Source organism: Callionymus lyra, chromosome 10 (assembly GCF_982586985.1).
Source record: "Callionymus lyra chromosome 10, fCalLyr1.hap1.1, whole genome shotgun sequence".
NCBI lineage: Eukaryota > Metazoa > Chordata > Actinopteri > Syngnathiformes > Callionymidae > Callionymus > Callionymus lyra.
In genome coordinates, this window is record NC_141827.1 from 4,963,896 (window position 1) to 4,979,892 (window position 15,997).

At 41.5% G+C, this 15,997-nt stretch overlaps 1 protein-coding gene across 3 annotated transcripts in view; it reads left to right on the forward strand.

The window, feature by feature from the left end:
• Positions 1 to 3,924: 3,924 nt before the first annotated feature.
• LOC148069980 (plasma membrane calcium-transporting ATPase 1-like) overlaps positions 3,925 to 15,997 on the forward strand; it is a 93,115-nt gene continuing 81,042 nt past the window's right edge. The window contains exon 1 of one of the 3 annotated variants that reach the window (XM_087801308.1): positions 3,925 to 4,323. The gene's annotated coding sequence lies outside the window, so the exon portion shown is untranslated. The remainder of the gene's footprint in view (positions 4,324 to 15,997) is intronic. The other 2 variants (XM_087801306.1, XM_087801307.1) reach the window with 2 other exon arrangements.

Here is a 15,997-nt window from a genome sequence, read left to right on the forward strand (position 1 = left end):
AGTCTTGAGGTTTTGAAACAGAAGATTCGACTTCCTGTCGCTTCTGGAGAGACTTCCGAGGAAGACGCTCGTTTTTCCTGGTCTGGATCCGACCCGAGCCGTGACCACGAGGCGCAGAAAAGTCCAAGAAGGAGTTTGACGCGAGCGATCGTGGTCGACCTCAGACACGAGGGTGTCGCTGAGTCACCTTCGTGAAAAGTTTTCAAACGGAGAAAGAAACAGTCAGTGTTTCTGAGCTCAATAGGAAATGATCACCGGAATAAAAGAATAAAAAAAAAAACCCCAGAGAGTCTGAGTTTTTTGTCCGTGACTGATGTGAAATTTGGAAACATTTTCCAGAGAAAAGAGAAGGCGAGCGGCTCGGTGGCAGCTGTAACAGCCTCTGTCATTAGCATAGCGTAGGAGTGGAGCTGATTGAGTGGCCGGTCGGCGCCGCAGAGAATCTCCTCGCAATCTTTGCTCAGGTTCGGATGGGAATGAATGGTAGTGTTGGGGGTCCGTGGGGGGTCAGGGGGGGTCTGTACCAACATCTCTAGACTCCACGTGTTCGGCTTTTTAATCGCGTCCCTCCAAGAACATCCTAATTTTAACTCAGCCACGGCCTTAATAACACAATATTATGTTGTCAAATCACGGCGTTTGACAAAAATCTGCGAGCAGAGGTTTTATGTCAAGATGTTCCCGTTGAGAAGAGTTGCGAGTTGAAAACCCACCGAATTCCGTCATCAGAGGAATCGCTGTCGGCTTGTTTCGTTTTAAAAATACTGAGGATTTTTATTTCAAAATGAGGACGAGGAGCTCTCATAATATGAGGGACTGAGAGATTTTTGGGGGGAGGCCACGGGGCACGCCGAGGTCTTCTGGAACGATGGTGTTGCTCATGGGACGTGGAAAGAACTAGGAAACGAGTTATAACTAAAGATACATATTTTCAAATATAACTAATGAATACGTAATAAATACATTTAAATAAATGTAATTCTGATACTTGTTCATAGAAAGAGTCCAATAAATGTAAACGATAATAATTCATATTCATAAAAAACCGCCACATTGTGAAGGTCAGTCAAAAAATGTGCTCAAAATTCAAGGATAAAATCCAGATCATTCATGAATTCATCTTGAATTAAAGAGGTTCGTTCCCGACTCGTGAGTCTGTGTGTTTGAGCAGTAGTGCAGTAGAAGTAACAAGGTATTTATTCGGTGTAAAACACACATTGCTCACAACAAACACTCCTGAGGCATCGCATGTCGAATGAGCGAAAGTGTGTCACTGAAGAAGCTTCAAATCTAGACAAAAGCAAACAATCAGTGACTCGTATGATTACAATACCAGGTCTGACAAAGAAACCCCTAAAGATAACTTCTATTCTCTGTTTCTCTGCTTTAAAACTATTATATCATTTATTAACTAATCTGTTGGGCATGAACTCGCTTCTGTAGAATTAGAACTTTTGTTCATTTTTGTGTGGTCGTTCCTTTCACAGTCGGGATGACAATCACACACAGAGTACCACAAATTTAAGTCTAAAAGCATTAAATCTTAATAAGTAAATAAATATTAAATCTTCACTATGACTTTGTTTGTTAAACTTCCGGTCGCTATATGGCAGCAGTCATTACATCCTATGCAACTGTAGGAAGATCCTAGCGATGACTGAGGACGAGAGGATACAGTGACTGGACATATTTTGGTTTGAAAACAAATAAAAGCAGTTACGACTTCGTCAAGAGTCATGTGTTCTGTAAATACTACAACACCAGAGTCAAGTACTGGATAATACTACACATATATACTTGTTACTACACTATCACAACACCAGAGTCAAGTACTGGACAATACTACACATATATCCTTGTTACTACACTATCACAACACTAGAGTCAAGTACTGGACAATACTACACATATATCCTTGTTACTACACTATCACAACACCAGAGTCAAGTACTGGACAATACTACACATATATCCTTGTTACTACACTATCACAACACCAGAGTCAAGTACTGGACAATACTACACATATATACTTGTAACTACACTATCTCTATATATTGTATCATTGACCCTGTATCGTGATACGTATCGTATCACCTGATTCTTGACAATACACACCCCGATTGATGTTTGTGCCCTAGTTGGACCTTATGGCTGTTGACTGTATTTATGTGGCCCTAATGGGGTCACCAAATGTAGAAATGTTTCTTACAACAATTATGTTTTGTTCTTTGCGGTTATCAACAACAATATCTAGCTTAAATGTTAAAGGATATCTAAAATATTTGTAATTCACATGAAAATATTCACTGCGTTTGTTAATTTTTGTGTTGCAATTCAATTTCCCACCGCTAGATGGCAGCAGTCATTACGTCCTCCGCAACTGTAGGAAGATCTTAGCGATAACTGAGGATTAGAGGATACAGTGGACTCCAGCATCTTTTAAAGATGATGTTTGGACATATTTTGGTTTCAAGTAGTTACGACTTCGTCAAGAGTCATGTGGTCTGTAAATACTACAACACCAGAGGCAAGTACTGGACAATACTACACGTATATACTTGTTACTACACTATCACAACACCAGAGTCAAGTACTGGACAATACTACACATATATACTTGTTACTACACTATCACAACACCAGAGTCAAGTACTGGACAATACTACACATATATCCTTGTTTCTACACTATCACAACACCAGAGTCAGGTACTGGACAATACTACACAAATACTTGTTTCTACACTATCACAACACCAGAGTCAGGTACTGGACAATACTACACATATATACTTGTTACTACACTATCACGACACCAGAGTCACGTACTGGACAATACTACACATATATATTTTTTACTACACTATCATAACACCAGAGTCAAGTACTGGACAATACTACACATATATACTTGTTACTACTCTATCACAACACCAGAGTCAAGTACAGGACAATACTACACATATATACTTGTTACTGCACTATCACAACACCAGAGTCAAGTACTGGACAATACTACAAGTATATCCTTGTTACTACAGTACAAAAATATATCGTATCACAGCACCTGTATCGCGATACGTATCCCACGATGGCATCGTATCAGAAGTGAAATTATTTGGAGCTATTCTTAATCAATCTATCAAGATATAAACAGATGAGTCATATGTGCGAAATCGTAGTCGTCAGTTTGTCTTAAAGCTCTTGAGGGCCACATTAAATGGCTCGACGGGGCAGATACGGCCCGCAGGCTTCGAGTTTGCAGGAAGGAGAATTCTTTCTTCGATGGGAAAAAACACTTAAATTAGAGCAACATATATGGACGTTTTGTCACACACACAAACACACACACACGCACACACACACACACACACACACACACGCACGCACGCACACGCACACACACTCACACACGCACACACCCCTACACACACACACACACACACACGCACACACACACACACACACACACACACACACACACACACACACACCCCTACACACCCCTACACACACACACACACACACACACACACACACACACACACACACACACACACACCCCTACACACCCCTACACACACACACACACAAGCACGCACACACACACCCCTACACACACACACAAACACACACACACACCCCTACACACACACACACACACGCACACACACACACACGCACACACACGCACACACGCACGCACACGCACACGCACACGCACACACACACACACACACACACACACACACACACACACACACACACACGCACGCACACGCACACGCACACACCTACTGCTGCTCCTCACCTGTGGGTTGAAGGTCCTGATGTCAAAGCTAATCATTAAGTAGATCCACCTTAAAAACGAGTCCCAGTCAAGTCCCTCCCTCTCGCTCCAGCTCTGCCTCCCTCACTGTCCCTCAGCCAGGGCTCGGCTCTTCTTCTTCTCTCCATGTCTCCCCACTGTTGACCCCCAACATCTGCAGCCACCTCTCGCTGGATCTCCTCGTCACTCCCGGAGAGAGACTCGCTTGATTCTCACCCATTTTTCTCTGACAGGAATTCGTTTTTTTTTGTTTGTTTTCCCTCTTCTTCCTCCTCCGAGAGCCAAGAGTTCCGTTCCTGACTCTCGGGTTCAAGTCGTCGAGGAGGTTCGTCTGTTTTGGGCTCTTTTTTCTTCTTCTTCTTCTTCTCGCCCCTCGCCTCGGGCTGTCAATCATTCCCACCACTGCAGTTGTCAAGTTGGAGGCGCGCGGGGATATGGACGAACCCGTCTGAAGTGACTCACCCACACGAGCCCGGGATTTTGGACGCAGAGGTGAGTCTCGATCCTCAAACTTTCTACAGAAAAAACATCGACTTGTAGCTTAAAACGCGCTGGATTTGTACCGTTTATTGTGGCGTTTTTAAGACCATCGCTTTCGATGGTGTTTGTCGGACAAACACGTCGATCTCTACAGGTGCTTATCGACTTTCTACAGGTCAGGTCTGGCGTGTTCGCTCGACATGTTCCCGCTGCAGCGACTCTCCATTCAGAAAAAAAAAATGTGGCCGATATAAAAACGCCATTTTTACGCGTCTGTGCCACGAACCTAAACGCGTGTTAAACATCGACCGACGGACCGTGAACACGCCAACGCTCCGGCTTCGCTTTAATAAATCGAATAGCGTCTACTTTCGATTAAATATTAACTTTTTTTCTTCTCTGACCGCCATGACAACGAGTTGCTGCCGCCCATCACCGCTTTTTTCCCCTGCCTTCGCAAGTTGTGTTTTCGGTCAGATGCGGTGTTTTTGAAGGGCTTTGAAGGGCTCTGCGGTCAGCCGAATGCAGGGGTTTCGTCGGGGGGCTGCTGCTGTGTGGGGGTAACGTGGTAAAAATGCGGCTCTGGAGCGTGAGTTGGGGGAGAAGCTGTAAATGGTTGGAATCTCAATGGCGCTCTGGTGAAGGTCTCCCAGGGCGACGGAGCGGCTGCGAGCAGACGAGCCTGCGGATGTTCAAGTGTCTGGAAACTGTTTGCTCAGAGTCCCCCGTTTTGATTTCCTCATCCCTGCTTCCTTTTTTTCTTTTCGTTTTAAATCCATCTGTCAGTGTGGCCACTTGTTGTGTTCTACAGTCGTGTTTGTTGTTGTCACTGCTGTGGCTCGTCCAGCTTGTTGAAGCTGTTCTTCCACATTCTGCTGTGAACACACACCACAGGTTTGAGTGTGTGTGTGTGTGTGTGTACATGACACACACACACCTTAACTGGTTTGATTTGAATGACCAGCTCAAAGCATCCTGACGTCATCCAGCGAGATATGGGTGGATGATCAGCAGCAGCTTCTCTCTTTCTTTTACCTCCGATCCTGTCATTTCATCCTTCTTCTTCTTCCTCCTCCTTCCTCCTCCTCATCTTCCTCCTCCCATCTTGATCTGGGTGTGTCCTGCCTTATTGCGTTAGGAAGGAGGGGGGATCCCGCATCTCGGCTCCCGGAGACTCCTCCTCGGCTTGTGACCTCCAAACGAGGGCATTGCTCCTTCTGTTCGAGTCTAATTTAACCGACGTTATAAAGAGCCTTTTGTGTGGAGAATTGAGTTTTCTCCGCAGCTTGTTGACGGACAAACGGTTTGTGTTATTGGCGACTCCGAGGGGAGCATCGATTCAATGAGTCATTTGTTTACCAGGGACTTGTTTGGATGCCTGATGGATTCATTATGTGGTGAATCACAGGGATTCGTTGCAGACCAGGACGAGCGTGGGTCGTGCGACGGTGTTTAGATCTGACGCTGTAGGTGATTTCGCTTCAGAGGTTTTTCCACGACAAACATCAATCTCGACGCCCGGTCCCCGCGAGGAAGAGTCGAGTCGGTATTGATCGAGACGTAAAAACTGATGATTCTAGCACCGTTTAATTCAACGCACTTTACCGTTCTTCCATCTACGAAGATCGGTTGATGGACGATACGTTCTTTTAGCTCGTGACGCTGCTGTTACTCCGTACATCCTTTAAAACGTATTTCAAGCTATTGGAGCATTTGAAAATATAATTAACTTGAATTCTAATTGATCAATAATTTAGTTTTTGTCATGTGTTGAACCAATATCAACAAGTATCACCTTTCATTGCTCTGTTCTTTTTTGTATATTATTTAGTTTCCATTTTTAATTTGATTCCCCTTCTATCGTCTGCGTGAACAAAATAGCTAAAAAACTAAAAAAAATCCATTTATATTGTCAAATACTTGGCAGATAAAGCTGAGTACACTAACATTTAGGCAGTACTTTGATCCGCAGTAATGGTTAGAATACCGTGTACAAGAACAGAGACGCGTTGAATACAAGGAGGAAATGATTTTTATCTTCAGAACGTTATTATTTGACTGCACCCTGGAGCTCCAGGGGCTTCATCTACGAAGTTAACGTTTACGTCGAGTGCATTTAACCTCCGAGTCAAAGACTAGCAGTGTAGAAAATGACTGCTTGTGTATTAAACCATGTTTGTTGTCGAGTTGTTTAACACAATCGCACAAGGTGCCAACAGTTCAAACATTTACATATATATAGATATTAGTCTTGTATTGAACAGTTGATAACAGGCTTTTTCCTAAAGCTTAATTGTTTAAATAGAGGCTAAACAAAAACATACTTCTGGAATCTTTCATTGAGTTCCTTTTTTTCTACTTCAATCTTGAAGTATCCAATTCACCTTTTAGAAAATAGTCAAAGCCTGCGAGAAAACAAAGTAAAGAGATTGAAAATTGCTTTTCCAGTGCGATTCTCAAACCCAGGCATCAGATGTAAAGTATCCTCAGTAGAATTTGTTGCTAGTGAATGCAGAAGAAACGTCTCCCAAACCATGAAAACACACCGAATTTTGTCAAATGATATCTTGTAGGAAACAAACAAGACTAACAACGTCTCACCCTGGTATCCACGTTGACCCACCTTGACGTCGAGAACTCCTAAATAGGTTTACAAGTTAGTTTCATCATCATAAAATCTAACTCTACAGTTACTTTTAAATGTATTCAACACAAACCTCCAAAATCTTTGAGAAAGGACCATAGTTTGACACAAATGTGAAACTGAAAGAGTCGGAGGAAGAGAGCAGGTCATAAGGATGTTACTATAATCTGACAAGGTTATTTTACTGCTTTAGTTGCCATAGTAACACACTGTGTTGAACAAATATATTTTGCAAACATGCTAGTTACATTTCTCTCGACAGTACAGCGGGGCATTGTGAACACTAATTTGTGTCTGTAGCCATTAGCGTTTGAATAAATACTTCCTTTCCTAGCCGTGAAATAGTTGGAGGCACAAGCGGGGTTAAGACACTGGGCTGCCGGGCTTGAATAATAGATTTCAAATCCAACACTTGACTCTTAAATCTGCTGGTTCGCCCTCACAAGTCATTCGAATTCAACCCAATACACATGTTCGTCGGAGCGCCGCAGGATTCTCCGGCTTTTAACAGGCAGCATCACGCGGCTCAGGGATCCCACCGGGACCCGATTCGTGCGAGGTGGTCCACCACCCGGACCCCGGCGTGTCCCGCCTCGCGCTATAATTAGTTAATTGGCAGCAGCTCTGACTACGGGCTGTCTTAATGGCATTTGTTATAATGCTATAAATGGCACATCTAGCCTTTGTCGCTGAAGGTTAAGCGAGCGGTTTGAGACTCGCGTCGACTGTAAATGACACCATTAGTCCCTTAAAGTGATTACCCAGACCAGCTGAGAAACATAGAGGCAGCTCATGTGATAATTGATCGCTGGAGAGGCTTTTAGATTTGATGGTGTTTGATGTATTTTAGGCAAATCTACACGATGTTACATTTGACGCTTCATTGCGAATGAGACGCGACTAAGGCTGGGTGTCGTTGGAACATTTTTGATACCGATGTCTTCATTTCAATACTGGTTCCTGGACGATACTTTTTCCGATACTATTTTATAAGACCATTTGAAAATGTCTCTAGACATCTTGAGTAAAACATTTCAGCTTCGGTACATTTCAACGCCAAGCGGTTTTCTTGCAGAAATAATAAGTAACAAATTAATTCCAGTGCGAAAGAAGACTTGATAACAATCTGATGTTCAATGCCATTTTTTCAGTTTTCTTCAGAAAAATCCATATGTTATCAAGTTCTGATCACTAATTGAATTGAAACCTGTCACCTAAAGGCCGAAGTACGTTTTGGTTGGTGCCAAAAAATACCCAAATTCGATACCCAGCTCTAGATGTGACTAAAAAGTACAGAATTAATCGAAAAATGGAACTTACATGTAAAAGATAATACAAAAGTCTCTGCTGATTGATTCATGAGACGTTATGACATAATCTTGACATTTTTACAAGATGCTCTACATATGAATTCCTGTTAAATAACATGATTTATTCCTTTTGTTATTCTTGCTTGAACACACATTAATAAATCAACAATGAATATGAGGAAGAAAAGATGTGTCTGTTAGCTTTCTCTGCTTGTCACACGCAAATGATGCATTCACTGACCTCACGTTTGCTATGATGAGTTCAAGAGTGTAGGGTATTTCATCGCTAAAACAACCTCTTTGACTGAATGTTAATAACTTCTATTAACAATTTAACACACAGAAAACACATGGGAAAACACGAAACGAAAGACCCCAAAGATTTAACAAAACTAATTGTTTTCAAATAATTATATTTTGTTTGTTTGTGCACTTTAACGATTGTTTTTAGTTTTTTAAATACAGGGTTAAGTATTATTGTTGTTATTTAATGGGTTTGTGGGATCATAAAAAACAGTGACTTTAGTGTGTGTTCAAGTTGATACGAAAAAAAATTTAGTTTGTTAAAACAAAACAAAAACCAAAGCCAAAAAAGATGACAATTGGTGCACACAAAATAAAAGTTTAGTCTGAAATTAATGCGACTCATTTATTTTGATACTATAGTTTTCGATTTGGTACCGTGAGAATATCGGGTAAAAAGTGTCAACATGGTCACCAGAGTCAAGGAGTATACCATGGATCCTGGAAAGGTCTTTCGGACTGGGGGGAGGCTCTGGGTCAGACCCAGGAAGCGCCTTTAAAAAAGGAGTCGGAAGACACTGTCTTTATGTCTCCTCAAATATATTTGTCATAGTTTGATAATAGCACAACAACAAAGCAACAGCCTGCCGGTCCCACTAAAGGGAATTCCAGACCCAGCTTGTTTCCCTGAACTCCCTCCTTCATTAACGGACCGGCGCTCCTGCTTCTGTGCGTCGCTAATGTCTCACGCTAATGTATCCAAGCAGAATGTCTCTTGATCTTTTTCCTCGCTGCCAAATGTTCTGCGTCTGAATTCTTAAAATCTGTCTGTGAGACGAAACTGAGCTGAAGAAACAAAGACTTTTTAATCCACATCAAGAAACCACTGAAGTAAAGAAGATATACAAGGATACGTTTCTTTTCCTGACACGGTTAAAAAAGTCATTTTGTTTTAACGTGCTTTTGTTTTAAGCCTGTTATCGCTGTGTTTTGTTACGCTTTCCACATGAAATTGGCTTTTATAATTTGTGGTTTTGAGGAATATCTGCTTGAATGAAGCCAGAGGTCGGAGCGTGTTTGAATGTTGTTCATGTGGAAGGATTACTTGCGGTCGTAGCATCAGAGTAAAGCATTTATTATCCCAGAAGCTTATTTAATGAGCTTTCCCACACTGTCGTCCGACCGTCTCGGAGAAGTGCTCCGAGGATCCGTCTTTCCTGACCTTTTCGGCTGAAAGTCGTAACCTTGAGTTGGTGGAATTGGATCATCGTGAGTGACGGCCCATTAATATTCATCAGCGAACGAGCTCGCCGATTGGTTGGCGTCGCGGTTTAGGTCAATGAGGTTTTACTTACCTCATTAAAATGTGTCCGACGTCCTCGCCGTTTATCAAACTCCAACCTTGTGGCGTCTTTGAGGAAAATGGGCCACTCGAGTCTGCGGATTCATTCAAGCACCTGAGTTATTAGATACTTTGCTAAGTGACTCCATGATGAAGTTTGTCACATTTTCAAGCATTTTTACTTGCAACAAACATTCCTAAGCATTTTACCAACGGGTTTTAGGTTCACGTGTCCTTGTATTACTACACAATCTACTACACAGTTGTATGGAATGTGTTTTTTAACTGTTGTTTCCAGGAAGTAGTCAATCGTCGAGGTTTTCCTTCGTCATCAATGTAACTCTTACTGGAAGTCTGTGTATAATTGTTGACATCCATGGTCACTCTTTATCTTCAACACTCGTGGTGTGTATACTGTGTTGTGATACTGTAGGAACGTGTAAAATCTTTGCAGGAAACTGTCACAGCATAGTAAACACACAAAGATATTAGATGCTAAACATCAGCGTATTGAATTAAAACAGAGAGATCAATATTTGTCATTTAAAGCGGAGGAAATAGAAGCAAAATAAAGTAAATATTTTACATGTTTATTGTTTAGTAACGACATGGTATTGGGAAAGGAAATATCACGATATTTAAGTGTATTGTTATTTCCTCAAAGCTTTATAGGTCAGCTTATCAACACAAATATCAAAGTTCAACTTGTGTGTGTGTGTGTTGATTTGATGTGACTCTATTGCATCATCAGTGTGTGTTTGTACAAAACTCTTTTCATTGAAATATTGACATTAGAAAAATGATCTTAAGCCCCGCCCACTGAAAACACTTTGTTTTTCTGGAGATTAAATCTTGTTGACCATAACCACGACCACTCTGTTGTGATTTGTCCAACATGGAGGTTTGTCACCGCACGTCATCAATCCCGGAAATCTCCACCTCCAAGGGACTCGTTGTATAAACAAAGCGGGCCGTGATTACAGCTGGCTGGAGGATTGAAGCCGTGATTACATCATAATGGACTCTCGTAACCTCTCGTTCGCCCAGATTTCAGATCAACTTTATAAAGTAATAAGTGTAAAACATGGTCATGATGAGGAACTTAATGCATCTTGGAGAGAAGAACATTTACTACATGTCTTCACATTAGTTGACCTTTAATATACTTTCATTTGAACCAACCATCCGTGCCACATAAAGTGATTTCCGGGTCAGAAGATGTGGGTTTGATAATGACTATTGTTGTAGTTCCCTCACTGTCAGACTTGCGGTTCATGGAAATGATATCAGTTTGTGTAGAAACAGAGCCTGACCTCTGAATACGAGCGCGACCCCATTAGCGTCGTGTGAAACTAAAAACCCGTCTTATCAAACACACTCGAAGAACATCAAACCCAAACCTCAACACACAGAAACGACACATTTAATTAGTGATCCGACGGTTCAGACGCTCGTCTGCCGACTAAACTGATTAGGAGATAGAACTGGTCATCGGGCTCAGCGGATGATTGATTGAGAAATCGCATTGAATTTCCGCCTCGGAGTAATTAATCAAATCGGCACAGGCCACCCCGGCACCGGCCCGGTCTGGCCGTGATCATGTCAGGCCAGTGGAGTGGAAGGAGGGAAGTCTCGGCCCCCGCGACCTGTCGTCGGTAACGGTGGTCCAGGGCTGAATCAAGTTAGTGTCGGGTCTGATGTGGAGCAGCTGGTTATTTATCAGTTCACTCTTGATACCTGTTGATCACGATCTGTTCCAGCCCGCGAGGTCCCCGCTGTCCTCTGGTGCTTTCTATTTTTGTGTTTGTTCTCGTGAGGCATCAGGTTAAATTCCCAGTTTAATACCGTCTTTGATAACTATCTGGTGCGAAGATGAGGAACCGTTTGAGTCAGAGACTCATGAAGTGCTGGACTGAGCGACTCGTCCTCGTCCCGTCTGCTGTCCGTCTGTACAACAATAGTTTAGAAAACAAATAATTGTTTTGAACTGTTAGAGTTTTATAGGCTGTTGTGGTTTGCACTTGTATGTACAGTTTTATTTTTTATATAATATTGTAACTTATGTGTATAGTTGTTATTGTATACTTCTTTTAATCTGTGTGTGTAAATTGAGATGCTCTGACCATGTCCTCTCCCCACTGTGTGATTAATAAAGTTATCTTATCTTATCTTACACATTAACCTGTGAGTCACGAATCACCCCTTAAAGTTATAGTTGACCCAAATATGAAATTTCATTTTTCTACTCACCCTCATGTCCACCAAAGGGTTGGGATTATTTTTTAGAGTAATCTGTCCTTTTTAGAGTTATACACAAAAATGTTTGTTCATTTTAATGTAGCATCTTCATCTTCGTCCAAAAAGACACTCAAAAACATCCAAATACCTCCAGGCTGTTCGACTGTAACGTCCGTCTTGGATTCCATCCTCGACGTGAGGAATTCTTCTGAAAAAATTAAACCTGTCTATATATTAAGTTTGTTTGTAGCAGAAGATCCCATCTTCCTGTACAAATCTTGCGTACTGAAGTTGCAATGTGTCTCAATGAGGAAAGACTTGAAGCAGGATCTTGGAGACTGATATCTTCTTCTACAAACAAACTTAAAATATGGATTTATTTAAGACTTTTCCTGAACATTTGCTCATGTCAAGGCTTCAATACAACATTGACGTTAAAGACGAGCAGTTTGGAGGTATTTGGATGTTTTTAAGTGTCTTTTTGGACGAAGAGGAAGACGAAGACAACTGAGCTTCAGAGGCTACATTAAAATGAACAAACATTTTTGTTTACGACTCTAAAAAGAACAGATTACTCGGGTTAAAAGATGGTTGAGTCGGACATAAACATTCTCAGATTCCTCGGTTCAAGTTTCTCAATCCTGATACATTCATAATAATGGCAGCAGTTTTATCAATGTATTCTAAATCCAATATGTTGGCGAAAAATGTTCTCAGCTGAAGCTGTAGTTCATGTTGCATTTGTGGATTCTTGACGGTTTGTTATAACTCAACTTTATTTATAAAGCACTTTAAAAACAGCCGTTACAAATGGGTGTAAAGTGACACAAAAGAAAGCACAGTTAAAACACACAAAGATGTATAAAAAAAAAAAAAACAAGTAAAAAGCACTAAAAACAGCTCAACCTTACACCGTCTCAAGGCTTTCTGTTGTCAGAAGAAAAAAAGTTGAGAAAATAATAATGTTTGGACTCAACCAACAACGTATTAGTTGAGAAATGTTACCGGTGTTTCCTTGAGCAGTGTTTGCTTCCCTCTTGGAGAGATGACTCATGATGATGATGAAGATGATGAAGATGATGATGATGACACACAAACACGCTGCAGATCTTGTTTTGTTATCTTGTAAAGTTTTTTTAAAATGTAGGTGAAGGTCAGAGGTCATTGCCACCCTTCATAAGCTCCACAAATCCCTTCAGTAGAAAAAAAAATAGTGTCCATTATCGTTCACAGCCCGGCACCTCGTCGTGAACCTCCTAAAATGACAAATCCCATGGAAAAGTGGGAACCCCACTGCAGGCGGAATCCCTGCGATGAAGCAGCAGAGCTCGGTGTGGCTCTTACGTAAGAGGCCATTAATAATGAATAGACGCAGAGCTGCGGAGGGAAGCTCAGACCTATATTTAAGATATGGATGCTCTCACTCCGGAGCTCCTCGTGTTTGTGGCCTTTATCATTATTTCATATCCTCGTCCTGTGGCCCTCGCGCAGGAAATGAGTGTTTGTCCTTTAGCCGCCGCCGCGTCTTTTAATATTGCTCAACCGACGCCATCGATCGCTTCTTATTCACCTCCGAGAAATGACGTGTGTGTCGTAGGTTTTTCTCTCGCGTCTTTGCTCCGTCGTGAGGTTAATGATGGACCAGATTGTTTGATCAACGGAGCTCTAATAATAAAGTAGTATTTAAAACATGCATGGACAGATGTTAGCTTGGCATGAGGGTTCACTCGAGGTTCTCTCTGTGTGTGTGAACTCAGTCTGCTCGCATAGGTTTCCTCCGGTCTTCTCTGAGTCCTCCACCTCTAACCACACATTCAAGTATCCAGAGAATGAGCAGAAGATTAGAAATAAATGATTTGATGTATATTTATTGCTAGAATACTCAATAAAAACAAAGTATCTTTGGAAGATTTTTCTCTCAGGCTAGCTAGTTGCCAAAAGTAATGCAAGTAATTTAAATTTATATAGCATTTTTCCAGACCAGGGTCACAAAGCGCTTAAACAATCCAAAAAATACTCGATAAAATATATACTAAAGGTCAAGACAACACCGAGAACAACACAGGAGTCTCAGAGAATCAAGGAAAATCCCAAATAAACGTGTGTTAAGATGTTTCTTGAAGGAGTCAGTAGATCTTTTTTTTTTTCACACATATTTTCACATATTTCTGGGGCTCGATTAGGATCTTATTTCGAGATGATGAGTGTGAGGTTTAATACCCTCGCTGGGTAAATAAAGTTTTCGAAGAACAAATGTGAAACCGACGTCTGAGTCATCGTCGCATCGTAATCCACCGCAATGATGAATTCAATTTCATTAAAAGTTGTAATGGAAAAAAGACATGTTTAGAACTTCGTGGTTTAATGACATCATTGTTCACTTGATGCTCCTCCGAGAACTTTTCTCAGCCAATAAATACTCCACCGTAGTTTGGAAGTTGTTGTCGTCGATCTGTTTAGTTTGTCAAGAGGGTTTTTAAATGGATTCAATAATGCCTTTGTGATCCTGCAAATACCTCGTGAATGGCCTCACTCGATACAGGAGACCACTCCCAACGTTGCCTCAGTCCTCGTGGAGTTTGCAAGTATGTAAATGCTGTGATTCACTGACTGTGGTTGTTTGTCATGCAGTCCAGGTGTGTCGAGTTCCACACGATCGTGCCACTGCCTCACCCTGTCACCCCTGATCTCAAATGTCTTTGCCATCGACGGATCTTTCCGTCCCGTTTGTGTCTAAACTCGACATTTTCATGACTGAGTGCAAGAAGAGAAGCGTCCGCCTCTGTAACAAGCCTGGTATGATGTGATCTCAGCTGCCAATGATCCATCAAACCGGCAGAACAAAGACTCAAATCGCTCCAGAACGGTAAGAGAGCCAGTCGCAGATTTGCCAGAAGATTCTTCCAGTCGCCCACCAACACGCGGTCAGGTGTTCAGTGGGAGGGATTGTGGGAGATTTTGCGTGGATTGTATGCGGAGAAAATAGAATTTCATAAAACCATAGTCGACTTTAAAGATATTGGAAAAGTTTACCGGAGTAAAACAAAGTGAAGTCGGAGGCAAACGAGTAGAACTTCCTTAAATAAGATCCTGGAAAAATATGTGTTGATAAACTTGTCTTTTACTTTCACTCCTTGTTTGGATTTGGACTTGTTGACACTTGAGTGTGTTAGGTTAAGTGTGTGATGAGGTTGTTGGTGCAGAAAGTTGTTGAGGCTTGAAGTGTTTGCACCTTTTACTACTGTTGTTTGAGAAGAGTGACAGTCTCACTATCCTGACTTGGATTGTTGCTGTGTGGTTTGGGTTAATGGTAGGGCTGCACGATATATCGGAAAAATATCAATATCGCGATATTAGCACGTGGGATATGCATATCAAAAACATGTGATAACTTTTCATTGTATATATCAAGCATTTTTTAAATGCGCACTTTGACCAATGACAGTCACGCTCTGTAAAGTTGTCAATTTGTACTTCTATGTCTTGTTGTCGTTTATGTCTCCGTCCGTCTGTGAACCGTATATACACAGAAGTAATACTAACTTATGAGCGCAATGAGTGAAGTAAAGCAACATATTGTAATTACTTTTCATCTCGTTGTATTCAGCATTCTTGTAAGATCGCGAACTTCCAAACAAGTGTAAACCGGTCCGTCTTCGCCGTATGCTATATGCTAATGAGCTAAGTTGTTAGCTTCAGGTCATTTATAAAGTGTTATGTGTGCGTGTACAAGGAGGTGGATTTATTATTGATTTGGTGATATCCGGAAGTGCCGTCGGCTACATTTTTAAGTGAAAGAATAAAACATCGCATTAATATCGATATCGCAATTCAAGACACCAATATCGTATATCACACTTATTTCCAATATCGTGCAGCTCTAGTTAATGGTGAACAAAACACTGGGTT